The 24,766-nt window shown below is 47.4% G+C and overlaps 1 long non-coding RNA gene across 1 annotated transcript; it reads left to right on the forward strand.

Moving 5' to 3' along the window:
- Positions 1-629: 629 nt before the first annotated feature.
- On the forward strand, positions 630-1,853 carry LOC119935197. The gene is made up of 3 exons (XR_005453107.1): positions 630-717; positions 1,264-1,360; positions 1,771-1,853. It is a non-coding gene; the product is annotated as an uncharacterized LOC119935197 (long non-coding RNA).
- The last annotated feature ends 22,913 nt before the right edge of the window (positions 1,854-24,766 follow it).

The raw sequence follows: 24,766 nt of genomic DNA on the forward strand, positions 1-24,766 counted from the left end.
CCGCTAATCTCCTCACTGTACCTCGCTCTCGCCTGTCCCGCCGTCGACCCCCGGCCCACGTCATCCCCCGGGCCTGGAATGCCCTCCCTCTGCCCATCCGCCAAGCTAGCTCTCTTCCTCCCTTCAAGGCCCTGCTGAGAGCTCACCTCCTCCAGGAGGCCTTCCCAGACTGAGCCCCTTCTTTCCTCTCCCTCTCGTCCCCCTCTCCATCCCCCCGTCTTACCTCCTTCCCTTCCCCACAGCACCTGTATATATGTATATATGGTTGTACATATTTATTACTCTATTTATTTATTTATTTTACTTGTACATTTCTATCCTACTTATTTTATTTTGTTGGTATGTTTGGTTCTGTTCTCTGTCTCCCCCTTTTAGACTGTGAGCCCACTGTTGGGTAGGGACTGTCTCTGTGATGCCAATTTGTACTTCCCAAGCGCTTAGTACAGTGCTCTGCACATAGTAAGCGCTCAATAAATACGATTGATTGATTGATTTCTTCAACTCTCTTCTGCATTGGCCTAACTTACTGCCTTTATTTGATCCCTCTTCCCAGCCCCACAACACTTCTGTACATATCCGTGGTTTTATTTCTTTATATTAATGCCCATTTCCCTTCTAGTCAGTAGTTTCAGGGCCTTGGCTGCATGAGGAGAAAAGGCAGAAGTCCAGCTTCTTTCTGCCTCCCTGGAGAAGCTTTCCAGACCAGCCCGCTCAGAGGTGAGACCCTGGGGCAGTGGGTGTGGGTGGGTATATCGGGGAGGAACCCAGATGGTTCACCCCAAGGCCGGACCCCCAGTGTAAGCTAGCTAGGGTATCCCCTGCAGGGAGTGTGAGTGGTGGCCACTCTGTCTCTTTCTCAAAGGGGGTCTCCTCCGTGTCGCCCTCTCTGTTTCTCTCTCTGCCTTCTCTCTTGGTCTCCCTCTCCTCTCTGTTCTCTCCAGTGAGCATTCAGGGATCAGTCCAGCTGAGGGGTGAGGGCACAGATGGAGCTGGACACAGGAGGCAGTACCCCCTCACATGAGCAGGGGGGTGGAGGGAGATTGCCCTGAGGCCTGACTCGGTGATGATAATGATAATGCTCAGTTTTAAGCGCTTCCTATGTGCCAGGCACTGTTCTAAGCACTGGGGTAGATACAAAGTAATTAGGTTGTCCCATAAGGGGCAGACACTCTTGATCCCCATTTTACAGATGAGGTAACTGAGGCACAGAGAAGTTAAGTGACTTTCCCAAAGTCACACAGCTGACAAGTGATGTATCCTTAGGACCAAGGAAGGCACCTGAGCCCCCGATGTGTCATGGGAGACCTGGCTCCCTTATCCTTCCCTGCCTCCCCAAGGACATCGGGGTGTGGACAGGACGGTGAGTATCAGGTTGTAGGCCTGGGGCTGTTGGGACTCTGTTTTGGGCAAGTGGGAGGAATCGATGGTGTTTTTTGAGCACTTAGGTCTGGCGTGCTGTACTGAGCGCTTGATAGTGTATAGTGAAGGGATCCTTATCCCCTGCTACAATCCACTTCATCCTTCTCATCAACAACTCAGCGCAGTGACTGAGTCCCACCTGGCCCCGGAGTGACCCCTCCTATCCAACGGATAGTGGCTCCTATCCAACGTACAACTTCTCGCTCCCCGGCTGGAGGCCTGAGCTCCCGGTTGGAGACCTATCCACGCTTTCTCCCCTCCAACTGCCTAAACTGTGATGGGCCAGCACTCTCCCCGGGGGCGGGCTGGGGCACACCTCATCATCCAGTCAACGGTCACATCTGTCCCCAGGAGGCCGCGGCGCTGATCCGAACCTGTCTGTCGACCCCCCTGGACAGTGGAGGACTAACTGGCTCCTCTTGGGATACCATGAGAACTGCACCACCCTCTGCCATGAGGGCATTGGTTGGCACCAGGCTGCCGCCCCCTGCACGCTCTTTCCTGACCCCATCCCACGATTGTATCTGAGGCCTTCATTGTCCTTCAGACGATGCCATTTCTTTCGGGTAGGGGTTAAGGGTCAAACACTGCATCATGGGTGCCACATGAATCTCTGGCAATTCCTGGAGGCGATGGATGTGTGTGTGTCTCTGATGTTAGAATGAGTGTTGGGACCAGAGCAGGGTGAGGGGGCTGCCCCTCTTCGGACGGGGAGATGGGTTCTGGAAACAGGGGTCTAGGGTTCAGACAGGTGCTCTGAGAATGGAGCCCAAGACCGGGTGTGAAGTCGCCTGGGGCCCTTAATTCTTTAGACAGAGCAGCTTCCGCCGGGTCCAGTCCATCTGGAGTCATCTGCCCCGTCTCTGGCTTCAAGAGTACAGACTCACCTGCCCCCCCGAGGGGGGTGCCCCTGGGGGAGCGGAGTACAAGGACAGGAGTAGTTGGGGGGGGGGGGGGGGAGGGTGTGTGTGTGTGTGTGTGTGTGTGTGTGTGTACGTGTGTGTGACTGCCCTGTGTCATCCATCTCTCTACGAGGAGCCGAATGAGGGGTGGGGAGAATCAGTAGCAAATCCTACAGTGGGAAGGTGCCAAGTGGTTTCCCCCGGCACACTACCCACATGAATGTCACAGTCTGGCCCCCTCCTTCTCTCCTCCTGTCTCTGTCCCCTTGGCACCTTGGCCTCTGTAAGGCCACATGCATCTGTATGGAATAAAATGTCTGTGTTGTGTATCCCACCTGAGTCTCCTTGAGCCAGTGGTAGCTGACCTGCTCCACAGAAGGGTTCTCATTTGGGGGGAGCAACTGTGTGCTCCATGCAGAGGCAGCCCACCAGCTTCTAACTTGGAATTTGGCAGGCTAGAACTCCCACCCCTCCCTCCCTCCCCCCAGATCTCATTCCTTCAGTCTCACCCGGGCCGGCTAAGGGTGCGGGAGTCTTGAGAGGTCAAATGGAGGGAGTGATGATACCTCTTGTTCTCCGGCCCACTCTGCCTCTACAGTCTGAGGGTCTCTAGAGGAAGGGACTGGGATAGTGTGGCTCCCATTGGCTGGAGAGCCTCTGATATCTCCCTGACCCTATGGGCTGGGCAAGCCTGGGAGGCAGGACCCTCTAGGCCCAAGAGCCAGGGAGGGGGCAGCACAGGGTGAGGGTGGGCAGTGGCTTAGACTGGAGGTTGTCCCAGTTTCCACTACCCAGTCTGTGAGTCAGTCAGCCATGTTTAAGCAACTAAAGTTCATTCACTCAATTGTATTTATTGAGCACTTATGGTGCATAGACCACTGTACTAAATGCTTCGGAGAACATACTACAACAATAAACAGTCACGATCCCCGCCCACAATGAGCTTATAGTTTAGAGGAGTGGAGACAGACATCAGTAAAAATAAATAAAATGATAGGGATGTACACAGGTGCTGTAGGGCCGAATGGGGGAAACGAGCAAGGGGAGCAAGTTGGGGCCATGTGGAAGGGAGTGGGCGATGAGGAAAAGTGGGGCTTAGTCTGGGAAGGCCTCTTGGAGGAGATGTGCCTTCAGATAGGCTTTGAAGAGCGGGGAGAAGAATCTCCTGTTGGATTTGAGGAGGGAGGATGGGCCGGGCTAGAGGCGAGATGTGAGCTAGGGGATGGATGGCAGCCAGATGGATGAAATGGAGGAACGGTGAGAAGGGTTGCATCGGAGGAGCGAAGTGTAGGGGCTGGGTTGTAGAAGGGGAGAAGCGAGGTGAGATGAGGTAGGGTCGGACAAGGTGGTGGAGCGCATTAAAGCCGACGGAGAGGAATTTTAGTTTCTGGCAGAGGTGGATGGGCAACCCCTGGAGTTTTCTGAAGAGCTGGGTGACATGTTCTGATTCTTTCTGTAGAGAAATGATCCATGCTGCAGAAAGAAGTGTGGACTGGAGGTGGGGGGAGACCAGAGGCTGGGAGGTCAGCAAGGAGGCTGATGCAGCAATCCTATGAGCGAAGGAATTAACTTGGTATTCACTTGAACAGAGAGGGGAAAGGGTGGATTTTAGCGATGTTGCGAAGGAGAGACCGACAGGATTTAGCGAGGGATTGACTATCCGGGTCGGACGACAAAGAGGAGTCAAGGATGAGGTGAAGGTGCTGGGCTTGCGAGTCAGGAAGGATGGTAGTGCCGTCTCCGGTGATAGGAAGGCCAGGGTTTGGGTGGGAAGATAGGGAGCTCCGTTTTGGACATGCCAGGTTTGAAGTGACAGAAGGACATCCAAGTCGAGATGTCTCGAAAGGTGGGAGGAGATGCGAGATTGGAGAGAAGGGGTGAGATTAGGGCCGGAGATAGAGATTTGGGTATTGTCGGCATAGAGGTGCTAGTTGAAGTCATGGGAGTGAATGAGTTCTCCAGGGGAGCGTGTGTAGATGGGGACTAGAAGGGGACCCAGAACTGAATCTTGTGGGGCCCCCACAGTGAGGGGGTGGGAGATGGAGGAAGAGCCCACGGAGGAGCCTGAGAATGAACGTGTGACTGTCTGAGTGACTTTAAGGGTGTCCCTCAAACTCTCTGGGTTTCTGCTTTTTTTTCTAATAATAATCACAATAATTGTGATATTGCGCACTTGCTAATTGCCAAGATCCCTTTTCAGGTTCACACCTGGAGAATTTCCATTAGCCTACCAGTCTCCACCACTGGAGGGAGAGTAAAGCAGAGGCCTGTCCATTGCATTCCTAGCTTGGGCAGTGGCTAGTGAGTGGCGGGCAATCTGCTACAAGTCAAAACTCACCTGCGTTTTGCAGCAGTGTCATGGGAAAGATTCGAGGGCGGAGATTCACGTTTATCACACAGAAGGAGGCGATGGTAAACCGCTTCTGTATTTTTTCCAAGAAACCTCTACAGAAATGCTACCAGAAGGACTGCTGATGGAGGTGGGGTGTTCTCGGAGAGAGATGTGTCCATGGCGCTGCTATGGGTCGGAGAACACTGGGTGGCATAAGGCAAGATGAGTGTAAGGGTAGCTGCTGTTTATATTTATGTCTGTCTCTCCCTCTAGTCTGAAAACTCTTTGTGGGCAAGAAATGTCTACTAAATCGGTTGTAATAGTAGTAATAAGAATAATTGTGGAATCTATAAATAACTTACCATGGGCCAAGCACCACACCAAGTGCTGGGATAGATACGAGGCAATTGGATTGGACGCAGTCTCTGTCCAGGGCCCACATTCTCCATCCACATTTGACAAGTGAGGTAACTGAGGCCCAGAGATGTTCCGTGACCTGCCCAAGGTCACCCAGCAGACAAGTGGCAGACAGGTGGCAATCATGACATTGGTTAAGCTCCCACAACTGAGCCCTGGGGGGAATAATAATAATAATGATAATAGGGATGGCATTTAAGAGCTTCCTTTGTGCGAAGCACTGTTCTAAGCACTGGGGTGGATACAAAGCGATCAGGTTGTCCCACGTGGCCCTCAGTCTTAATCCTCATTTCACAGATGAGGTAACTAAGCCCCAGAGAAGTGAAGTGACTTGCCCAAGGTCACAGAGCACACCAGTGGCCGAGGCATGGAGACACCCTAGGTAGGCACGTACAACCACCACGAGACAGACAACTCAAAATATATATTTACCCAGCGGTGCACAGATAGCCCATGTGGGCACGCATGTTTGTCCATACAAATATATCTTGTGCCCCAGATATCCCCCCGACCTGTAATTTTATTTTGGTGTCTGCCTTCCCCAGTAGAATGTAAAACTGTTGAAGGCAAGGATTGTGTCTACCAGCTCTGGTGAATGCTACCAAGTGCTAGGTAAAGTGGTCTGCGTAAAATAAACCCTGTCAATTAATCTCCTAAAAGCCCCTTTTGGCAAGTGCAACCTGCCGAGCCAAATGACCCTCCTCTATTTATCAAGGCAGGAGGAGGAGAAGATGGAAATCTGTTGAGAAACTGCCTGCTTCCCACCCCCTCCTGTATAATAATAATAATGGCATTTGTTAAGTGCTTTCTATGTGCAAAGCACTGTTGTAAGTGCTGGGAAGGATACAAGGTGATCAGGTTGTCCCACGTGGGGCTCACAGTCTTAATCCCCTTTTTACAGATGAGGTAACTGAGGCACAGAGAAGTTAAGTGACTTGCCCAAAGTCATACAGCTGACAACTGGCGGAGCTGGGATTAGAACCCATGACCTCTGACTCCCAAGCCCGCTCTCTTTCCACTGAGCCGTGCTGCTGCTTTTCTATAATAATGATAATCGTGGTGGCATTTAAGTGCCCACTATGGGCCAAGACCTGGCTAGATTTGAGTTGATCAGGTCAGAATCATTGCCCATCCCACATGGAACTCACAGTACAAGGAGGGGGGAACAAGTATTGAATCCCCATTTTATTATTATAATAATTAATAATAGTATTTGTCAAGCACTTAGTATGTGCCTGGCACTGTAAAAAGAGCTGGGGTGGAGAGAAGTAAATTGAATTCGACACATTCCCGTTCCTTGTGGGGCTGATACCTTGAGTTCTGATGACTTTTGTTTTTCTTTCCCCAGATCAGAATGGCAAAATCTCCCCAGTGGTTATAATAAACACTTTTTTGGATGCTGGTACTTCTGCATGCCGCCATGAGTCTACCCAAATCTTTGTGGAAGTGTCATAATAGTCATATATATAATGATAAGCTTGTTAATCAGTGGTATTCATTGAGTGCTTACTGTGTTTTCAAGGATGTTTTGTTCTGACCGGATATATCTGGGCACAAATCATTATTATTTTCATGATCATTATATTCATCATCATGGAGAACTATTTATTTATCTTATAATGTATTCCTCCATCCACGAAACAGGAGACAGAGTCATTATAGGGTAGTATAAAGGACCTGGGTTCTAATCCAAGCTCTAGTATTTGACTGAGACGTAACCTTGGAAAGTCACTTGTCTGGGCCTCAGTGACCTAATCTGTAAAATGGGGATTAAGACTATGGGCTGTATCCAACCTGTCTGTATCTACCCCAGTGCTTAGTTTGGTGCCTGGCACTTGCTAAGTGCTTAACAACTACCTTAAAAAAATTCGTCCTTTAGGCCGCGGTTTCCTCATCAATAGAATGTGGATTTAGTATTTGTTGATCTTCCTACTCAAATAGTGAGTCCCACGTGGGACAGGGACCGTGTCTGGCCTGATTATTTTGTTTCTACTGCAGCAGTTGGTTTAGTGCTTGGCATTAAATACTTAACTAATATATCAATAGTCATTACTTGGGAGAATCAACTCTCCTCTGGCTAGAGGGTCCTGACCATAAGACCGCCCTCTTCTGTCCACCCTCCCTCATTCATTCATGAAATCCGATTTGAGTGCTCACTGTGTGCAAAGCACTGTACTTAGCTCAAAGGACCCTTTGTTGGGGTGGCCCTTTGTTGACCAGATGGTAGAAGACTTGTGTCCTCTTGGGTATGTTATTTTGGGGAGAGCTTCATCAGCCCAAAGAGGATCATAATAATTACAGTACTATTGAAGGGCTTACTATATATGCCAAGCAATCTACTAAAGGCTGGGGTGGATGCCAGCTAATCAGGTAGGACCCAGTCCCTATCCCACGTAGAGCTCAGTCTAAGGGTGAAGGCAAGTAGGTACTGAACCCCCGTTTCACAGCTGTGGAAACTGAGGCACAGAGAAATTGAGTGGTGTGAGCAAGGTCCCACAGCAGGCAAACAGCAGAGCTGAGGTTAGAACCAAGGTTCCCTGTCCCCCAGGCACGCTGCTGCTTACATTAGGCTAGGCTGTTTCCCTGTCCTGTAGTCAGTGTTTCAACTGAATCAGCCACCTACCCGCACTAGGGGGTATCTCTACTGGGTCGTAGACTCCAGCGACTGACCCCTCAGTGGAGTCTTCTAAACCATGTTGTTCCTTGATTTATGCAACTCTATGTGATCTCTGTCATTGGGAGAGAGGGTTATACATCACACTGTTGACCCATTTCATAATCTAAAACTTATAAATCTTTATAATTTTAAGGGGAGATACATTTTTTTCCATGTAAAAATTAGCCTTTTGGTAGAGTAATTCAGCAAGAGAAAAATGTCTGTTTTCAGACCCTTTCCGTGGAGTTTGTTAAGAAGTGCAAAGTTTGCTGAGAAAGCATGACTATAAATGGCTGTTCATAACTAAGTATTCTCATGGTGAACCTGCTTTATTTTAGATGGGACTGAATGAACTGGGCTTTAGCCAGACCCTTGAAAATGAATATTGTGGGAAGGAAATTTTTCAAACAGCGTTCTCCTACCACACTCCTCTCTGGGCTACGTCAAATACAGCCTTGGCCTAAAGTACGAACCTGGGAATTTTGGGTAAGCAGTTGAGAGATGCCTGGGTTGCTGCCTTCCTTTCTCCATGCCCTCCTCTGTCTGTCTCCCAAAAGTTTTCTGTGTTGTTTGGGTTGCTTCTGTTTGCGGGCGTGGCAGGGACCGGTTTTGTCACCTGCCTCCTCACTAGAACGGTTCGTCGTCCTGGGTGAGCGGCGAGCAGCCGGGCCTCGCTCATTTCCAATGTTTGGAAATCCAGCTTGTCGGAAGAAGGTAAGCACAGGCTGGGGGCTGGACTCCCAGCTTCCACTCAGATGGCTGCTCCCGCAGTTGGAGCCTGTGCTCACCTCATGAGAAGGGGACCCCATTCAAGTCAGTGCTTTAGCGTAGTGCCACAGGAACACTTTGGCTTGCACACTCAAGGCCCTCGCCTTTAGGGTCTTTAGAAGCAGCATGGCCTATTGGAAAGAGTGTGGGCCTGGGAGTCAAAGGACCTGGGTTCTAATTCTGCCTTTGCCAGTTACTTGCTGTGCTTTCCAGCCTTGGCTTCACAGACTCTGTCCTCTACCGGTTCTCCTCTTATCTCTCCATTCATTCTCAGTCTGTTTTGCGGGCTCCTCCTCCCCCTCCCATCCCCTTACTGTAGGGATTCCTCAAGGGTCAGTACTTGGTCCCCTTCTGTCTCTCTACACTCACTCCCTTGGTGAACTCATTTGCTCCCACAGCTTCAACGATCATCTCTACGTGGAGGACACCCAAATATACATCTCCGCCCCTACTCTCCCACCCTCCCTCCAGGCTTGTATCTCCTTCTGCCTTCAGGACATCTCCATCTGGATGTCTGCACACCATCTAAACCTCAATATGTCCAAGACTGAGCTCCTTATCTTCCCTCCCAAGCCCTGTCCCTTTCCTGACTTTCCCATCACTGTTGACGGCACTACCATCCTTCCCATCTCACAGGCCTGCAACCTTGGCATCCTCCTCGCTTCTGCTCTCTCATTCACCCCACCCCTCCAATCCATCCCCAAAACCTGCCGGTCACACCTCCACAACATTGCCAAGATCTGCCCTTTCCTCTCCACCCAAACCGCCACCTTGCTGGTTCATTCTCTCCTCCTGTCCCGACTGGATGACTGCATCAGCCTCCTCTTTGACCTCCCTTCCTCCAGACTCTCCCTGCTTCAGTCTATACTTAAGTCTTCTGCCCGGATTATCTTTGTACAGGAATGCTCTGGGCTTGTCACTCCCCGCTTTAAAAATCTCCAGCGGTTGCCTGTCAACCTCCGAATCAAGCAAAAACTCCTCACTCTCAGCTTCAAAGCTGTGCATCACCTTGCCCCCTCATACGTCACCTCCCTTCTTTCCTTCTACAGCCCAGCCCAAACCCTCAGCTCCTCTGCCGCTCACCTCATCGCTATACTTCGTTATTGCCTGTCCCGCCGTTGACCCCCGGCCCACATCCTCCTCCAGGCCTGGAATGCCCTCCCTCCACACATCTGCCAAGCTAGCTCTCTTCCTCCCTTCAAAGCCCTACTGAGAGCTCACCTCCTCCAGGAGACCTTCCCAGACTGAGACCCCTTTTTCCTCTCCTCCTTCCCATCCCCCCCCCCCACCTCCTTCCCTTCCCCACAGCACTTGTATATATTTGTACAGATTTCTTACTCTATTTTACTTGTACATATTAACTACTTTGTTTTGTTAATGATGTGCATATAGCTATGGTTTTTGACACCTGTCTACATGTTTTGTTTTGTTGTCTGTATCTCCCTCCTAGACTGTGAGTTGGTTTGGTAGCGACTGTCTCTATATGTTTCCGACTTGTACTTCCCAAGCACTTAGTACAGTGCTTTGCACACAGTAAGCGCTCAAGAAATACAATGGAATGAATAAATGAATGAACCTGGAGAGTCCAGTACGGCGCTGGGTGGACAAGGTCCCTGCCTACCTCCTACTTTGACTACACCCCATGTAGGACACAGACTTCGCTTAATTGTGATCATCATCATTATGCTTACAAGCCCCAGACGGGACAGGGACTGTGTCCGGCCCGATCATCAGATGGGTACAGTGCTTGTCCCACTGCCCGAGTAGGAGAGAAAACAGGGATCGGATCCCCGTTTCATAGATGAGGGAACTAAGGCTCTGCTAAGTGAGGTAATTATGATGGTATTTGTTCTGCCCTTACTATGTGTCAAGCACTGTTCTATAAATGTAAATCAATAGAATTGTAGATATGTACCTCCCTACACAAGTGCTGTGGGGCAGGGCAGGGTAGAACGAAGGGAGTGAGTTGGAGCAATGTGGGGTAGCAGAGGTTGGGGGGAGCTGATGAAAAGAGAGGATTCATCGGGGAAGGCCTCCTGGAGGATGTGAGCCTTCAGTAGGGCTTTGAAGGGGGGAAGGGTGATGGTTTGGCAGACATTGGGCACTTCCCTGTTGCACCTGGGCCTCACAGTCTTAATCCCCATTTTACAGATGAGGGTCCTGAGGCCCAGAGAAGTGAAGTGACTTGCCCAAGGTCACACAGCAGACAGTTGGCGGGGCTGAGATTTGAACCCATGACCTCTGACCCCAAAGCCCATGGTCTTTCCATTGAGCCACGCTGCTTAATCTTTAATGGGAATTAAGATTATGAGCCCCATGGGCAACTTGGACTATGTCAAATGATGATTACCTGGTATGTACCCAGGATTCAGAACTCTGCCTGGCCCGTAGTAGCCAGTACCATTCATTCATTCATTCAATCGTATTCATTCATTCATTCAATCGTATTTATTCATTCATTAATTCATTCCATTGTATTTATGAAGTTCTTCATCAGTGCAGAGCATTGTACTGAATGCTTGGGAGAGTCCAATACAACGTTGGGCAGACACATACCCTGCCTACCTCCAATTTAGACTGCACCCTATGTGGGACCCAGACTTGGCTTAACTATTATTATCATCATCATCATTATCATCCCCATCATCATAACGATTCTGAGCCCCACACGAGAGAGGGACAGTGTCCGACCCGATCATCAGATGGGTACAGTGCTTGTCCCACAGCCTGAGTTGGAGAAAAAGCAGGGATCGAATCCCTGTTTTCCAGATGAGGGAACTAAGGCTCTGCTAAGTGAGGTGATGATGATGGAATTTGTTAAGCACTTACTTTGTGTCCAGCACTATTCTAAGGGCCTGGGTAGATTCAAGCTCTTCGAGGTGGACACTTCCCTGTCCCACAGAGGTCTCACAGTCTTAATCCCCATTTTAGAGATGAGGCTACTGAGGCCCAGAGAAGTAAAGGGACTTGCCCAAGGTCACCCAGCAGATGAGATAAAAAGCCAGAACCTCTGACTCCCAGCCTGCAGTCCTTTCACTAGGCCAACTGTGGGTTATGTTGCTGGTGATTCAATGGGTAGACTTGTCTACCTTATCATTCAGAGGTTTTGTCAAACCCCTACATCACCCCAGTTGAAATCAACCAAGAATTGCCCCAATAAAATCAGCCTGGAGGTTCAATTATACATAGACATTAATTTAGGATTGATCTCCATTTTACAGATGAAGTGATTGAGGCCAAGAGAAGTGAATGGACTTATCCAAGGTCACCCAGCAGACCAGGGACAAAGCTGGAATTAGAAGTCAGGTCCTTCTGACTTCCAGGCCTGGGCTGCAGCCCCTAGGCTTTACCGCTTCTCCTGGTAGAGTATTCCCCTTCCTCCTTCTAGCCCCAGGGTTGTTGGCCAGACTGGGAATGGAGCTCAGTTCCTCTTCAGCCTGGCTTCCTCTCTCTTTTTCTTCTAATTCTTCGAAATGGCATTTCTTCAGCGCTTACTTTCTCAGGCACTCTTCTAAGCACTGGAGTAGATACAAGATAATCAGGTAGGACAGTCATTCGTATTTATTGAGAGCTTACCATGTGCAGAGCACTGTACGAAGCACTTGGAAAGTACAGTTCAGCAACAGAGACAATCCCTGCCCACAGTGGGCTCACAGTCTAGAGGCAGGGATACAGGCATCAAAAACAAGTAAATTGGCATCAGTAGCATCAACATAAATAGAATTAGAGATAGGTATAAACATCAGAACAAGTAAACCAAGTAAAACAAGTAATGATCAATCATTCAGGCATACTTAGTAGGTTCTTCCTGTGTGCAGAGCACTGTACCGAGCGCTTGGGATGGTCCAATATAGCACTGGGCAGACGTGTTCCCTGCCTACCTCCTACTTAGACTACGCCCCATGTGGGACACAGACTTTGTTTAATTACTATCATCATCGTCACTATGATTATGGGCTCCACACAGGACAGGGACTGTCTCCATCATCAGATGGATACAAGTGCTTCTCCCACAGCCCTAGTAGGAGAGAAAACAGGAATCGATTCCCCTTTGACAGATGAGGGAACTAAGGCTTTGCTAAATGAGGTGATGATGATGGTACTTGTTTTGCAGTTAGTATGTGTCAAGCACTGTTCTAAGGGCCGGGGTAGATAAAGGCTCATCGAGTTGAAAACTTCCCTGTCCCACAGAGGTTTCACAGTCTTAACCCCCATTTTACAGATGAAGGTACTGAGGCCCATAGAAGTGAAGTGACTTGCCCAAGGTCACACAGCAGACATTTGGTGGAGCTGAGATTAGAACCCAAGTCCTCCGACTCCCCGGCTGGTGATCTGCACACAGTAAGCCCTCAAATGTGACGGATTGATTGGCTGCTTTTTCCACTAGGCCATACCCCTTCCACCACATACCATTTAAACATCAATCAAAGATATTTATTGAATGCTTATTATGTGCAGGGTGCACTGTACTAAGCACTTGGGGGAGTAGGATGCAATAGAATTAGCAAGAAGTTCACTGTCCATAAGGAGCTTACAGTCCGGTATCTAAAAAACCAGCTTTTTGATTATACAGATTAATCAGGTAGGAGACTCAGTCAGTCACTTGTATTTATTGAGCATTTACTGTGTGCAGAGCACTGTACTAAGCACTGGGAATGTCCAATTCTGCAACAGAGCGAATCCCTACCCACAAAGGGTTTACAGTCTAGAAGCGGGAAGACAGACATCAAAAACATACTTGTTTTTGGCCTCAGTAGCATCAGTATAAATAAATGGAATTAGAGATAAGTGTACACACCAAAACAAGTAATGGTAGATCATTCAGTCATATTTATTAAGTTGTTCCTCTGTGCAGAGCACTGTCCCGAGCACTTGGGAGAGTCCAATGCAGCGCTGGGGAGACAAGTTCCCTGCCTACCTCCTACTTAGACCATGCCCCATGTAGGCCACAGACTTTGCTTAATTGTGATCATCATCATCATTATGATCATGAGCCCCCCATGGGACAGGGACTGTGTCCGGCTCGATCATCAGACGGCTACAGTGCTTGTCCCACTGTCCTAGTAGGAAGGACAACAGGGATCAAATCCCCATTTCATAGATGAAATATCTAAGGCTCTGCTATGTGAGGTAATAATGATGGTAGTTGTTATACCCTTACTATGTGTCAAGCACTGTTCTAGAAATGTAAATCACAATAATTATAGATATGTACCTACATAAACAAGTGCTGCAGGGCAGGGCCGGGTAGAGCAAAGGGAGTGAGTCAATGTGGGGTGGTAGGGAGCTGATCATCATCATCATCATCATCATCATCATCATCATCAATCGTATTTATTGAGCGCTTACTATGTGCAGAGCACTGTACTAAGCGCTTGGGAAGTACAAATTGGCAACATATAGAGACAGTCCCTACCCAACAGTGGGCTCACAGTCTAAAAGGGGGAGACAGAGAACAAAACCAAACACACCAACAAAATAAAATAAATAGGATAGATATGTACAAGTAAAATAAATAGAGTAATAAATATGTACAAACATATACATATATACAGGTGCTGTGGGGAAGGGAAGGAGGTAAGATGGGGGGGATGGAGAGGGGGATGAGGGGGAGAGGGAGGAAGGGGCTCAGTCTGGGAAGGCCTCCTGGAGGAGGTGAGCTCTCAGCAGGGCCTTGAAGGGAGGAAGAGAGCTATCTTGGCGGATGGGCAGAGGGAGGGCATTCCAGGCCCGGGGGATGACGTGGGCTGGGGGTCAATGGCGGGACAAGCGAGAACGAGGTACGGTGAGGAGATTAGCAGCAGAGGAGCGGAGGGTGCGGGCTGGGCTGTAGAAGGAGAGAAGGGAGGTGAGGTAGGAGGGGGCGAGGTGATGGACAGCCTTGAAGCCGAGGGTGAGGAGTTTCTGCCTGATGCGCAGATTGATTGGTAGCCACTGGAGATTTTTGAGGAGGGGAGTAATATGCCCAGAGCATTTCTGGACAAAGATAATCTGGGCAGCAGCATGAAGTATGGATTGAAGTGGGGAGAGACACGAGGATGGGAGATCAGAGAGAAGGCTGGTGCAGTAGTCCAGACGGGATAGGATGAGAGCTTGAATGAGCAGGGTAGCGGTATGGATGGAGAGGAAAGGGTGGATCTTGGCAATGTTGCGGAGCTGAGACCGGCAGGTTTTGGTGACAGCTTGGATGTGAGGGGTGAATGAGAGAGCGGAGTCGAGGATGACACCAAGGTTGCGGGCTTGTGAGACGGGAAGGATGGTAGTGCTGTCAACAGAGATGGGAAAGTCAGGGAGAGGGCAAGGTTTGGGAGGGGGAAGACAAGGAGTTCAGTCTTCGACATGTTGAGCTTTAGGTGGTGGGCAGACATCCAGATGGAGATGTCCTGAAGGCAGGAGGAGATGCGAGCCTCGAGAGAGGGGGAGAGAGCAGGGGCTGAGATGTAGATCTGGGTGTCATCAGTGTAGAGATGATAGTTGAAGCTGTGGGAGCGAATGAGGTCACCAAGGGAGTGCGTGTAGATCGAGAACAGAAGGGGACCAAGCACTGAACCTTGGGGAACCCCCACAGTAAGAGGATGGGAGGGGGAGGAGGAGCCTGCAAAAGAGACTGAGAATGAACGACCGGAGAGATAAGAGGAGAACCAGGAGAGGACTCCTAGGGCTGTGAGCCCCATGAGGGCCAGAGTCTACGTCCAACCTAATTGACTATATCTGCCGCAGCGCATAGAACAGTGTTTGACACATAGAAAGGACTTAACAAGTACCATAAAACAAACAAAAATGAGCCTGGGTTCTAGCCCTGTAAAGCTCATTATGGGCAGGGGATGTGTCCAATTCTGTTGCCTTGTACACTCCTAAGTGCTTAGTACACTGCTCTGCACATAATAAATAATAAATACCATTGATTGATTGATAGTCCCAGCTCTGCCACTGGCCTGCTGTTTCAATATGAGCAAGTCACTTAACCACTCTGGGCCTCAGTTTCCTCACCTGTAAAATGGGTCAGTGTAACTTTTCTCCTTCCTTTGACTGTGAGCTCCATGTGAGACACTGACTCTAGTTGATATGAAAGCCTTGCTTCAGCCCTTGTGCTTACAGCAGAGGAAGCCCTGGTAATTATTGTTGATAATCATAGTGATTTTTTTATGTTTGTAGAGCATCAGCTTGGTAGCAGGAATGAGGGCTGAAAGATTGGGTATCTGGATTCTCTTCCCAGCTCCACTTTGCCCACTACCCTCTGCTATCCTGGTGGATGTTGTGACAACCCTGGGGCTATCAGTAATCATTGTGATATCAAAATGCTTACTGTGTGCCAACCACTACACTTAGTGCTGGGGTAGGTACAAGATTGTCACCGAAAGGACTCACAGTCTAAACAGGAGGGAAGCAGATATTTAATTCTTAAAAATATTTCCACTAATTAAATAGAGGACATTGGTGAATGGGAGATAAAAAAAAAATAGTAGGTAAACAGAGTTTAGTTCAATTAAACCCAGTAACATTTCTTGTAATAAATGACTGTGAATTTTAAAGTTGCCTTCTCTGACTCCTTGGTTTGGATGTCTGTTCTGGGCTTTTGATCCACTTGAAGACAAAGAAAAACATCCTTTCATTGTCATTTACTCACTAGGACCTTTTGAGCACCTTTCCTTGGGCAGGGTACTTTGATGAGGCAACTGCCAAAAGCAGAAAGTACTGTAGGGTTTTTTCTATTCTGCTCTTCACTAAATTTGAAAACGATTCATTAATGATTTTCTGAGAAATTTGTTTGGAAGATCTAGGTGTTTCACTCATTTGAAAAGCATGACTATGCTGCTAGAGTTAGACACAACTCAACCCATTTGACAAATGTTGAAATATCCCTTCAGGTAAAATACTCACTACAATATCAAATTTCTCTCCCCAATCTTACCCAATCAGAGTGGTCGGCTCCCAGGAATGCTGGCTCAATCCAGCCATCGGTAGTATGGATTGAACATCTAATGTGTTCAGAGCTCTTAATGCTGGGGAGACTACAACCACAGAAAATGGAATGGAGAGAACTGTTGCTTTCCTTAACTTTCTTTCCAAAGAGTTATTCTTTTATTCATCCCATTTCCCCGGGGAAGGGGGGCCTGGAGTTGAATAGTCTATGCATTAAATCAGAGACTCCACTGTCAGCATTTCCCCCGGTGATTGTAAGAACCAGTTCTTCGAAATGTCCATTTTTTTAATGGTATTTTAAAAAATACCCTTTATTTAAAAAAAGAGGCCAGTCAGCTAGGAAACAATCCCTCTTCCTTGTGGGCTCATGGTTTTAGGGGAGGGAGAAGAGTCGTATCCCCATTTTACAGATGAGGAAACACAGGCAGAGAGAGCTTATATCACCCAAGGCCATCTGGCAGAGAAGTGGCAGAGTCAGGTTTAGAATCCAGGTCTCCTGACTCTCAAGACTGGGCTCTTTCTGTGAGACCACCCCACTGTCTGGCATCCTGGTCTCATCTCCCCAGCACATTATTTGAGCAAATTATTATTATTATTATTATGGTATTTAAGCGCTTACTGTGTGCTGACACTGTTCAAAGTGCTGGGGTTAGATACAAGCAGATCGAGTTGGAGGCAGTCCCCGTCCCATGTGGGGCTCACAGTCTCAATCCCCACTTTACAGATGAAGTAACTGAGACACAGAAAAGAGAAGTGACATGCCCAACATCAGACAGGAGACAAGTGGCAAAGCTGACATCAGAACCCATGACCTTCTGGCTTCCATGCTCTGTCAGCTATGCCATGTTCAAATGTCCCTTGGCTTCTTGATCTTTGTCCCCTGTGGATGAGGAATGAAACTATTGAAGTCGATTTGAAAGTCTGCTTTCAAGGATGTTGTGTTCTGATCAGACAGATCTAGGCACAAATCATTATTATTTTCCTTATCATTATCATCGTCATTACGGGGAACTCTTTATGTATCTTAAAATGTATTCTTCTGTCCACAAAATGGAGGAAGAATCATTATAGGGTAGTCTAAAGGACCTGGGTTCTAATCCCAGCTCTACCACTTGACTGAGAGGTAACTTGGTGAAGTCACTTATCTATGCCTCAGTGACCTTATCTGTACATTGGGGATTAGGACTCTGAGCCCTAAAGGCTGTATCCAACCTGACTGTATCTACCCCAGTGCTTAATTTGGTGCCTGGAACATTGTACATGCTTATCAAGTGCCATAAAAAAATTAATCACTTCTTTAGGCCTCAGTTTCCGCATGTGGAAAGTGGGGATTTAATATTAGTTGTCCTTCTGACTGAGATTGCAAGTCCCATGGGGACAGGGACCGTGACTGCTCTGATTACCTGGTATCTACCGCAGCAATTAGTATAGTGCCTGGCAGTAAATACCTAACAAATATATCAATTATTATTACTTGGGAGGAGCATCTATCCTCCGGCTAGAGGGCCCTGACTGTAAGATTGCCCTCTGCCACCTTCCCCCCATTCATTTGTTCATACATACAATCACATTTATTGAGCGCTCACTTTGTGCAAAACACTGTACTGAGCTCAAAAGACCCTGGGCGGGCAAGTATTCATAGAAATGTCTATTGATTAACTAAGCATTCTCATGGTGAGCCTCCTTTTATTTTTAATGGAACTGAATAAACTAAACTTTGGGCTTTAGCCAGACCCTTGAAAATGAATACTGTAGAAAGGAAATTTTTCAAAAATTGTTCTTCTGCCCTCCTTCTCTGAGGGGTACACCAAACACAGCCTTGACCTAAGGTACAGAGGTAGGAATTCCGAGTAAACAGGTGAGAGGACTCTGGGTTCCTCCCTTTCCCTCTCCTTGCACTTCACTCACCTTACTTGGAACAAAGCCTGCACCTGAAGTACAGAGCCAGGATTTCTGGGTGAGCAGGGGAGCGAACTCTAGGTGGCTGTTGTCCCCTCCCTTCACCCACATCTCTTCCTCCCCCTGAACATAGCTTTGGCCAGAGGTATGGATCCGGGAACTCTGGGAAAGCAGTTGAGAGATCTCTGGGTTGCTGCTTTCCTTTATTCTTCCCCTCCTCCCTCTGTCCCCTAAAAGATTTCTTTGCTTTTTGGAGGTGTTTCTGTTTGCAGTCGTGGCAGAAATCAGCTCTGTCACCCGCCTCCTCATGAGAACTGTTCATCATCGTGGCTCAGTGGTGAGCGGCCAGGCCTCATTCATTTCTGATGTTTGGAAAACCAGGTCGTTGGAAGAAGATCAGTGCAGGCTGGGTTCAGGACTCCCACGTTCCACTGGGGTGCCTGCTGCCACGGTTGGAGCACGTTCTCACCCCATGAGAAGGAAACCCCCTTCAGGTCAAAGCTTCGGCATAAAAATGGATAGTAGCGGCCCGGCAATCCTTTGGTTCAGATGCTCAAAAAATAGACCGTTTGGTTTGAGAGTCTTTGGAAGCAGTGGGGCCTAGTGGAAAGAGCCCATGCTTGGAAGTCAAAGGACCTGAGTTCTAACAGAGGCTCTGTCATTTGTGTGCCATGCGATCTTCCTTGCGCAAGTCACTTCACTTCCCTGGGCCACCTTCTTCTCTATAATATGAGGATTGAATCCTACTCCCTCCCAATTAGAGTACATGGGATAGGGACTGTGTTCCACCTGTTTATCTTATATCTACCCCTCTTTCTTAGTTCTGTGTTTGACACATAGTAAGTGTTTAACAAATGGTTCCGTTATGATTATGTAAGTGTTTAACAAATGCTATCATTTTTACTATGTGAGTATTTTAACAAATATTAGTCTTATTATCATTAATACCTTCGCTCCTCAAAAGGAAAGAATTTCCATCCTGGGCACAGGTCAGAAAGCAGCATGAAGACCACCAACCTCAAGGAGTCGTAGGGAACGTGCTCAAGTGGAAAAGATGTGGTGACTGTGACCTTTGGAATGTAAATGTGCAGCTCATGGTAAGTGCTTAATACCATAACTCCCTTGCTTGACCAAACACACCTGAAGATTTGGGATTGGCTTACTAGGCCCAAGTCCCCCAGGGCTCGTGTCGGGGCCAGAGGGAAGTCCGATAGCAAGCGTCGGGAGCTGACTGCGCTCCTCAGACCGTCCCAGGGCAGGCTGGCCCTGGCTCTTCCCTGGCATGGGGGGCCAGAAGGGACCTACTCAGTAGGGAAGTAGCAGAGCTGGGATTAAAACCCAGTTCTCCTGACTCCCAGCCCCATGCTGTTTCCACTCGACCACACTGTTTCTCTACTTGATTAATCTTAATGTATAAACGGGACCTCACCCCCACTAGGCTGTTCACTCATTGTGGGCAGGGAACACGTCTCCTAACTGTTATATTGTACTTTCCCAACCTCTCAGTGCAGGGCTTTGCATCCAGTGAGCTCTCAGTAACTACGATGGATTGATTGGGAGCAACCTTATTGGAGGACTCAGAGCTCTGAAGGATCATGAAGGATCAGGACAAACTATTTCTCTTTCCTTATTGACACCCATGCCCATCATCCCCGTCAGCTCATCCTTGTATTTAACTCCATTTCAGGCCTCCTGTTCCTCCCCCTCCTCCTTCCCTCACCCCCAACGATCTGGCCTCCTACTTCATTAGTAAAATTAACTCCATCAGATCTGAGCTCCCCAAAGTCACTCCTCCCCCTTCTCCAACCCCCCGGCTCTCAACCCTCTCCACTATTCTCCCATCTTTCCCAGCAGTATCCTCAGATGAGATCTCCTCCCTCCTCTCAAGTACTACTCCGGCCACCTGTGTTTCTGAACCCATTCTCTCTCATCTTATGAAATCTCTCGCCCCGTCCCTCCTCCCCTCCTTCACTTCCATATTCAACGGCTCACTCTCCACTGGTTCCTTCCCCTACTGAGCACTCACCTCCTCCAGGAGGCCTTCCCAGACTGAGCCCCCTCCTTCCTCTCCACGCCCCCCGGCCCTACCTCCTTCCCCTCACCACAGCACCTGTATATATGTTCGTACAGATTTATTACTCTATTTATTTTACTTGTACATATTTACTATTCTATTAATTTTGTTTTGTTATTATGTTTTGTTTTCTTGTCTGTCTCCCCCTTCCAGACTGTGAGCCTTCTCTTGGGTAGGGACCGTCTCTTGCCAACTTGTACTTCCCAAGTGCTTAGTACAGTGCTTTGCACACAGTAAGCGCTCAATAAATACAATTGAATGAATGAATGAATATACCATTGATTGATTGATAGTCCCAGCTCTGCCACTAACCTGCTGTTTCAATTTGAGCAAGACACTTAACCTCTCTGAGCCTCAATTTCCTCACCTGTATGATCGGTCAGTATAACTTTTTTCCTTCCTTTGACTGTGACTTCCATGTGAGACACTGACTCTCTCCTATATGAAAGCCTTGCTTCAGATCTTGTGCTTACAACAGAGGAAGCCCTGAGAATTCCTGATGATAATCAGAGTGATTTTTTTAATGTCTGTAGAGCATCAGCTTGGTAGAAGGAGTGATGGCTGGACATTTGCCTGTCTGGGTTCTCTTCCCAGCTCCACTTTGCCCACTATTTTCTGCTATTCTGAAGGATGTTGGCAATCCTGGGGCTACCAGTAAGCATTGCTATTTTTAGTGCTTGCTGGGTGCCAACCACTATGCTTAGTGCTGGGAGAGATAGAAGATTATCACACCAGGGACTCACAATTTAAGTAGGAGGGAAAATGGGTATTTAGTCGTTAATAATTGTGCCAATAATTAAATAGAGGATAAGAGATGTATTAGACTAGAAATGAAAGGGAGATTAATAAAAAGTAGGTAAATGGGAGTTTAACTCAATTAAACCCAGTAACCTTTCTTGTAATAAATAACTGTGAATTTTAAATTTCCTTTGTCCTACTCCTAGGTTTGGATGTCTGTTCTAGGCTTTTGATCCATTTAGAGAGAGAAAAAATCCTTTCATTGCTCTTCATTCACTAAGACCTATTGAGCACCTTTCCTGCTGCAGAGTACCATACTGAAGGATGAGGAGGAGCAGGAGAATGTGTTTTGTGTTTCTGCTCAGTGGGAGGGTTTCTGTGCCAGACCACTAGAGAAATCAAGCAGGGTCTCTACTAAACCATGAGGTGGGTGTTGCAATTTAAATAGATTGTGAGCCTCATGTGGGACAGAGATTGTGTCTGTCCTGATTATGGTGTTTCTACCTCAGCACTTGATGGATCCAAAGTGCTTGATCAATCGAAATGTTGGTGTGAGGAAAGATTCCATCAAATCCGTGTACTTATTTATCTTTGATTCACACGATTTTGTTTATCTACATGTATCATTAGCAAGCAGGAAGGGGAAGTTATCATGTGGTGGAGAGAATTCTGGAGACCCTGGCTTTGAGGCACAGGAATTCCGGCTAGATGAACAGCAGGAGCTAGACTCTGAGCTCAGTGTGGGTGGGGAATGTGTCTGATGGTCTGTCATCCTCTCCCAAGCACTTAGTCCAGTGCCTGGCACACTTAACAAGCGCTTAGCAAAAAACACAATTATTATTCATTCATTCATTCAACCAACTCTATGGAGCGCTTACTGTTTGCAAAGCATTGTACTAAGCGCTGGGGAGGATGCCATAATACTTATAACAATAATAATCATGGTAATTATTAAGTGCTTACTATGTACCAAGCACTGTTTTTAGTGCTGGTGTAGATACAAGGTTATCAGGTTGTCCCATGTGCGACTCACACTTTTAATCCACATTTCACAGATGAGGTAACTGAGTCACAAGCAAATCAGTTGGACACAGTCCCTGTCCCACATGGGGCTCACAGTCTTAATCCCCATTTTACAGATGAAGTAACTAAGGCCCACAGAAGTGAAGTGACTTGCCCAAGGTCACCCAGCAGACATGTGGCAGAGCAGGGATTAGAACACATGACCTTCTGACTCCCAAGCCCGTGCTCTATGCCATGCTGCTTCTAGAATGCAATAGTGTTGTTAGCACATTACAAGAAGTTTGTTTCTAATATGGTAGTTTACTTTGTATTTTTAGTGATGAGGCAACTGCTAACTGCTGTGAACTAAATTCAGGAACGATTTATTAATGATTTTCTGAGAAATTTCTTTATCAGATCTAAGTGTTTCACTTCTTTTAAGAATAGGACTACATTATTAGAGTTAAAGAAAAAAAACTCAACCCATTTAACAAATGTCAAAATATCCCTTCAGGTAAAATGTGGTTTCATATTTGTAAAGAAAACATTCATCCTTTTGGACCAGGTGTTTTCATGACTGCGATTGGATCCTCCCAACTGCAGGGTCAACTTGAACTAAGAAGCAGCGTAGCCTAGTGGAAGGAGCACGGGGCTTGGAGTCAGGGAACATGGGTTCTAATCTCGGCTCTGCCACATGTCTGCTGTGCGATGTTGGGCAAGTCAGTTCCCTTCTCCGTCTGTTACCTCATCTGTAAAATGGGGATTAAGACTGTGAGCCCCCTACGGGACAGGGATTCTGTCCAACCTGATTATCTTGTACTACCCCAGCTCTTAGAACAGTGCTCGGCACATAGTAAGCACTTAACGAATACCACTAGTATTAGTAGTAATACCGTTGATTAATATTATGGTAATAATTGTAGACTTTTAAGACTTTATAATCTGTGGTAGGCAATCAAGTCTAAAACATTCCCTGTCCGACAATGGGGCTCAAATTTCTCTCCCAAATCTTACCCAGTCAGAGTGGTTGGCTCCCAGGCATTTTGGCTTAATCCAGCCATCAGTAGTATGGATTGAGCATCTAATGTGTTCAGAGGTCTGAATGCCGAGGAGAACACAACCACAGAAACTGGAATGAAGAGAACTGTTGCTTTCCTTAACTTTCTTTCCGAACACTTATTCTTTTATTTGTCCCATTTCTCCAGGAAAGGAGGTCCAGAGGTGAAAAGACCGTGAGTAAAATTGGAGTCCCCGATGTCGGTATTTCCCCCCGTGACTGGAAGAAACAGTTCTTCGAAACATCCTGATCCTTCCATACTAAGCACTTAATAAATACCATTTAAAAAAAAAAATAAAGACCATTCAGATAGGAAACAGTCCCTGACCCACGTAGGCTCGTGGTTTTAGGGGAGGAAGAAGAGTTACATCCCCATTTTACAGATGAGGAAATAGAGCCACAGGGAGTGTAACTCGCACAAGGGCATCTGGCAGAGAATTGGCAGAGTCAGGCTTAGAATCCAGGTCTCCAGACTCTCAGGACTGGGCTCCTTCTGCAAGACCACCCCACTTTCATCTGCCACCAGAGCCTCTGCGTCCAGTTCTCGTCTCCCCAGCACGTTATTTGGGCAAATAATGATAATAATTACGATATTTAAGTGCTCACTCTGTTCCAAGGCACTGTTCAAAGTGCTGGGGCTGTATACAAGCAGATGGGGTTGGACACAGTCCCTGTCCCATGTGGGGCGCACAGTCTCAATCCCCGTTTTACAGATGAGGTAACTGAGGCACAGAGAAGTGAAGTGACTTAACAAAGGTCAGACAGCAGACAACCCAGGCTGAGCCGGGTTTAGAACCCATGACTTCTGGCTCCCACACCCTTAATCTATCCAGTATGCCTTGCTCAAATACCCCATGGCTTCTTGACCTTTGCCTCCTGTGGTTGAGTAATAAAACTGTTGAGGTCGTTTTGAAAGTCTGTTTTCAAGGATGTTATGTTTTGACCGGCCAGACCTGGGGACAGATCATTATTATTTTCATGACCAATATATCCATCACCTTGAGGAACTCTTTATTTATCTTATAATATATTCCTCCATCCATGAAACAGGAGAAAGAATCATTATAGGGTAGTCTAAATAATAGGGTAGTCTAAAGGACCTGGGTTCTAATCCAAGCTCTACCACTTGACTGAGAGGTAACCTTGGGAGGTCACTTGTCTGTTCCTCAGTGACCTAATCTGTAAAATGGAGATTAAGATTATGGGCTGCATCCAACCTGGCTGTATCTTCCCCAGTGCTTAGTTTGGTGCCTGGCACTTGGTATGTGCTTAACGAGTACCATAAAAAAATTCATCATTTCTTTAGGCCTCAGTTTCCTGATCTGTAGAATGTGGATTTAGTATTTGTTGTCCTCCTGACTTAAGTAGTGAGTCCCATGTGGGACAGGGACTGTGTCTGACCTGATTATTTTGTGCTTTGTGCTTGGAACTAAATACGTAACTAATATATCAGTAATTGTTACTTGGGAGAAGCAGCTCTCCTCTGGCTAGAGGGCCCTGACCATAAGAATCACCCTCTTCCATCCACCCTCCCTCATTCATTCATTTAATCCTATTTATTGAGTGCTCACTGTGAGCA

Source organism: Tachyglossus aculeatus, chromosome 11 (genome assembly GCF_015852505.1).
Source record: "Tachyglossus aculeatus isolate mTacAcu1 chromosome 11, mTacAcu1.pri, whole genome shotgun sequence".
Taxonomy (NCBI): Eukaryota; Metazoa; Chordata; class Mammalia; order Monotremata; family Tachyglossidae; genus Tachyglossus; species Tachyglossus aculeatus.